Source organism: Corvus cornix, chromosome 1 (genome assembly GCF_000738735.6).
Source record: "Corvus cornix cornix isolate S_Up_H32 chromosome 1, ASM73873v5, whole genome shotgun sequence".
NCBI classification, from domain to species: Eukaryota; Metazoa; Chordata; class Aves; order Passeriformes; family Corvidae; genus Corvus; species Corvus cornix.
This window is the reverse complement of record NC_046332.1, coordinates 104,807,185-104,812,564: the sequence shown is the minus strand read 5'-3', so window position 1 is coordinate 104,812,564 and position 5,380 is coordinate 104,807,185. Positions and strand designations below refer to the sequence as shown.

Sequence of the window (5,380 nt, the reverse complement as noted above, 5' to 3'; positions counted from 1 at the left end):
CCCGGGCCTGCCAGCAACAGCTGCGGCCGTCTCGTGACTCTCCCTCCCCCTCCCGCGCGGGGCGCCCCCTGGCGGAGAGGGGCGAGACCCCGCCTGCTCTCCCTGCGCGGCGCCGGCGGGGCGGCGGGAGCGGCCCTCAGGGAGCGGCCCTCAGGGACCCCCCTCCTCAGGGACCCCCCCTCAGGGACCCCCGGTACCGCCTCTCCCGGCACCGACTGCCGCGGGACCCCGAGAACCGGGCCCGACATTACCCTCGGCTCGGGGCTCTCCCTGCGCGGGTACTGTGTTAGGAGCCGTGGCGCCGCCCTTGCCGCAGAGCGGCACTGGGGGCACTTCGTGCACCGCGGTGGGGAGAGAGAAAAAAAGCCGCAGTATTTGCGGGAAACGCGGATCAGTGATCCGTATCCAAGGCCGGGCGCGGGGGACCGTGTCTAGCACCAAGGTACGCCCCCGGACAGGAACGTCCTTAAGGAAATAGGGTCAAACCACTGAAGTTTAACCTTGGGGTTGGGACGTTTCCCAGTCTGGCACACGCACCGTAACCCGCCTGACTGGAGGAAAAGGGATTGTGCTGGGAGAAGCACAAAGGAGTAGATTTAAAGCAGGGGGATCTGGTAGTAGTCTGCCTAAGAGAGGATGCGATGCCATCCCGATGGAGGTATGGCTGTCACTGAGGAGAGAGGTGGGTGTGATGAGGAAAATTCCATCTGGGTAGACTCAAAAAACATGACTTTAGAGTACGAGAGGATGGAGGAGTTATCCTCAGCCCTGTGCTTCCTCTGGGTATTACCTAGAGATACTGCTGTATGCTGAGGAACGACCTGGGTCATAATCTAGATGAGCATGTGGTCGGTCCATGGACCTACCAGCTGGGCCACCCAGAGAAGTACAAGTCTTTGCCATATGCGTGGTTTTCTTTTCACCCTCTTCTACTAGATGTGCCACTATCATGTCCATTCTTAGATATTGTAAAGGAGCTCTTAATCTTAAATCTATCTTAGTCTGAATTGTTTTAAGAATGGTTTGGGATATGGGAAGGCACTAAGTCATGCTGCTGACTTTCACAATACACCCCCCATTTTTCAGTGTATCCAAGAAGCTACAAGGCTGGCCTTAGACAGAGGGTCCAGCACGGAACATGATACTGCAAGAGGATTGTATAAAGAAAGGTGTATAAAGTGTGTGTTCAGGTGGCTGGTGTTAGCACGCAGTGGAAAGTGCCTGAAGGCCTGGAAGGGTAATTTAGGATTTATGCAAACACCCTAACTGGCTCAGTTTACCTTCTACTGGAGCAAGAATAGAGATGCCCAAAGAACAGAAGCATTTCCAAATCACTAAGCAACAGCCAGTGGCTAGTAGTAGAAAAGTTAAAATTTATTTCATGGGTTGTGAGTCTGGAAATCACTCAGGACAGGGCATTTGGTAGGGAGACTGAATCTGAAGAAACTACCAAAGAACAGACTCAGTCTAACTACATACCTTTAATGAATACAGATTTTTTTCATTCCCTAGAGATGATTAGACTGAGATCAGAAATGGGGAATACTGTCTCTGTGAAAGACAACAGCCTTTGTGTTGTCTCAACTCTCTTTGTTTTGCATTTCACAAAGAGGAAGTCACACTATCAGGAAACCTACTGCTGTGTAAGAACAAAAAAGTGCCTGGTTTCTTTCTTCTCAAGTCAGAAAAGTCACATGATTTAGAAATTGAAGTCTCAGCAAAAAAGACCCAAACATTTTCTCCCTCGGCTGTTTTTGAAAATCCTGCTTTAACTTGCTCAGAAATATGCTGATATTGTGTTGCCCCAGTTAATACAGTTCATCAGATTTAGCTTTCAAATTCACAAGGCAGAAGGAAAAAAATACTAAAAAATTTCATGAAGTGTCAAAAAAAGTTTTATGAAACAACAGGAAATAGAGAGAATTCAGGGGAAAAAAGAGGAAAACTAAAAATTTCTTATCTAGATCTCAGAGACTATAGTACAACTATTTAGTTATGTATTACTAGGGATATTTTTTCCAGAATAAGTAAGTTTATTAAGAATGGTGAGAATATTTTACAAAAAGGTTCTAAAAGAACTCAGTTTGTGAATTAATCAGACTGATGGGGCATGTGTTTTACAGCTTCTTCCTTTTGTCTCAGGTCTGTTGGTCTTTGAGCAGGTTTCATGTCATCTTGACACAGCTGAGGCCAATGATGAAATCTCTAATGACCTGCACAGGGCTTGGATTTTATCCTTCAGTGGTCACAGCCTGTTGATCTGCCCTCCTCTCCAAGGAATGTGTAGTGGCAAGTCTCCTGAAAAGGATCAAGGTTTTTTTCAAATTGTGCAAATATGTGTGCTGGCAGGTAGTTAGCAAACGTTTTTAAGGTAAACCAAGGTTGAAATAATCTGTTATAATGAAAAATGCACTGAAGTCTGGATTAGCTCACTCCTGTACCAGCCAACAGCTTCTTCCATGCGGAACCTGCTGACTGTGAATCCATCTGCATTTCCACCAGGAGGGTTGGACTTTGGTGTTTGAGAAGGTAAAATGGTTAGAACTATCTAAAATGTGCATCATTCCTATTATTCTTACTGTATCTTCTCCCTAAATATTACTCATAAGAGAAACAGAAAAATTTGTGCAAAACAGCAAGCAGCAGTTTCTTTTTTAGCATGCAACAGGAACTTTTATAAACAGGAACTTTTATAAACAGCTGGTAATAAAAGCACATGGAGCTCGGTAGTGACTGAGGCAGTTTTCCCCACATCCTGCCCAGAGACAGAGGTCTTTTCTAGTCTGAAGATACAGGAAATAGCCAAGACAGTTCCCCCAGATCCTTTCATGGCAATGCAACTTAACAATTTATTCAGAGAGTTATGGGACCGTATCTGCACTTGTATCAAAACCATGTTTTTATTTGCATCTAAATTTTCTAATGCTCTCTTTCCTTGGAGCATGGACAGAAAGGCTCAAAGTGGGCACCAGTTTTCTTTCTTTACTGTTCAGATAATCAAACTCTCTTCCTGTTTTAATTTTTGATTTCCTCCTTCGCTGGGAAGATTCCTTGCATTCCTGTATGAATGCCTCTTTCATGCCTCAGAGGTTCTCTGTTTGTAATAAATAAGAGAAAAACTCCTTATTCCACATTAAAATGTAGCGAGTTAATGATTTTTGATTGTGCTATTAAATATTTCCAAGTATTTAAATCCAAGTTGTATGTCCTGTCAAATCTCTGGAGCAAAATACAGAAAATGCAGTTAACACTCAGTATTGACCTGTAATTTTTTGATGATTTTGGACATCTGGGATTCTCTTAAAATTTTCAACTGAATATTTTCTTCCTAGTACTTAGACCTTGCATTGATATTTATGAGTTCACAGTTGCTTCTGATATCTTTTTCAAGCCACTTAAAATTACAGTTTATCAACACTAGGCTGTACAGAGAAAAAATATTACTATCTGTCAGAATAGTACAAATACGAAATAAATACTGCATGAGCACTGCTCAGAATTCAGGGCAAATGCAAAATTAACAGTTTCACATAATAAAGCTACATGAATTTCCATATGCTGGCAATAAAATGACCATAATTTTTCTTTATTATCTTTGAAAACATATTTTAGGTCATTAGAACCCTATTCCTGTAGGCTAATACTTTTTTTCTGTCATTTGTAATTATGCAGTTTAATGAATTTAGGATTTAGACATAACTAATTATCTGCCTGAATCCACAAATCATCTATATCATGTGTGCAAATGATTTGGGGTATAAAAGTTATAGAAATAAATGTTGGGAAAAAATCCAGCCAGGCCTCAGTTTTGGATACAGTAGAAGTATTGTATCTGGATACAGTAGAAGTCCCTTTGGCTCTGACCCTGCATTGTCAGAGGGAAATATCTCAGGCTTTAAAAAGAAATCTACGAAATCTAAATTTTTCCTTATAACTAATGGGGTTTGCACAATGAGTAGATGTTTTTGTTATTTGTCACAGTTACAGTTTTGGCTTTGGCACAGTCTTCTGCAGTGTTCAGAAGTGATTCTTTTCATGGTGCCTTGATTTTTGAACCTTCAGCACACATGCATACCAGGTTTCCACATTTTTTTTTCCATGACCAGATGAGCGAGAAGCTTTGCAATAGCGCCCTCAGCTCTTTCATGGAATCACAGAATGGTTTCAGTTGGAAGGGACTTTAAAGACCATCTGGTTTTCAGGTGTTACCCTTACAAGTAATGAATACTCTGGTGAATGTACCTTCTGTTTGTCAGAATGTGTTTTCTCATATCCTCATCCAGTCTTGCTGGTGTCTTTGCTAAGTCTTCAGCAAGGGGTGCTTAACAACTTCATTGCTAACTTGTACCTTCTATATGCACTGTTTTGCTGGCAAGTTGAAATGGCCAGTGAGAACCACAGACATTCTGGTTGGTGTGGAAGTCATGGGCTGCACCTGGACACATGTATATATCCCAGTCCCCAGGAGGTACAGACATGGTTACAGTAGGTGCTCTGGTCCTTATGGGCTCTGTGGTGTCTTGGTGCAGAGCCGGGGCTGCCCCTCTGCCACACGTGCCAGTGCAGGCCCCATGTCATCTCTGCTCTAAGTTTCTTCAGCTCCCAGGAATAAAAAAATTCTGATTAATTGAACTCGTTGATTATTTGACTGTGGAAAGCACACAGCTTGTTTAACACAGCTGTATTTTCACAGAATCACAGAATAAGGTTGGAAAAGACCTCTGAGATCATAGAGTCCAACCTGTGACTGAACACCATGTCACTAGACCGTGCTACTGAGCGCCACATCCACTCTTTCCTTAAACATTTCCAGGGACGGTGACTCCAGCACCTCTCTGGGCAGTCCATTTAAATGTCTAAGCACCCTTTCTGTGAAGAAATTCCTCCTACGTAATGTCCAACATAAACCTCCCCAGGCGCAGTTTAAGATTGTCCTCTCGTCCTGTCTCTGGTTGCGTGGGAGAAGAGGCTGACCCCACCTGGCTACACTCTCCTTTCAGGGAATTGTAGAGAGTGATAGCGTCACTCTTCAAGACCTTAGGATCAGAAAATTCCGAGGCTCTCAGTTACCTTCCGTAGCAGTGCCACCCAGGGACGGGCCGGGGCAGGAGGCCGTGTTTCTCCACGGCCGTGTGACGGCTCGGGGCGCGCCTCAGGGCTCTGGGCACAGCGCCCAGCTGAGCGCCGCCAGCCCGCCTTCCTCACGGTACAGTGGAAAAACGGAGCATTAAAAAGAAAAGATCACGATGCCTATTAAAAGCACGTCCCGGCAGGGCCCGCCCGCTCGGCCGCGCCCGCCCGACTACCAACGCTGTCCTGCTCCAACCTCCGCCCCGGGGAGAGGCCAAACTGCGCGGGCACAGAGAGACGGGGCAGGCCG

General features: G+C 44.7%; 1 long non-coding RNA gene across 1 annotated transcript; it reads right to left on the bottom strand.

Moving 5' to 3' along the window:
• Positions 1-1,879: 1,879 nt before the first annotated feature.
• On the bottom strand, positions 1,880-5,245 carry LOC109143942. Its single transcript, XR_002044351.3, has 2 exons — positions 5,071-5,245; positions 1,880-2,298 (listed from the first exon to the last, which is right to left on the bottom strand). It is a non-coding gene; the product is annotated as an uncharacterized LOC109143942 (long non-coding RNA).
• Positions 5,246-5,380: the final 135 nt, after the last annotated feature.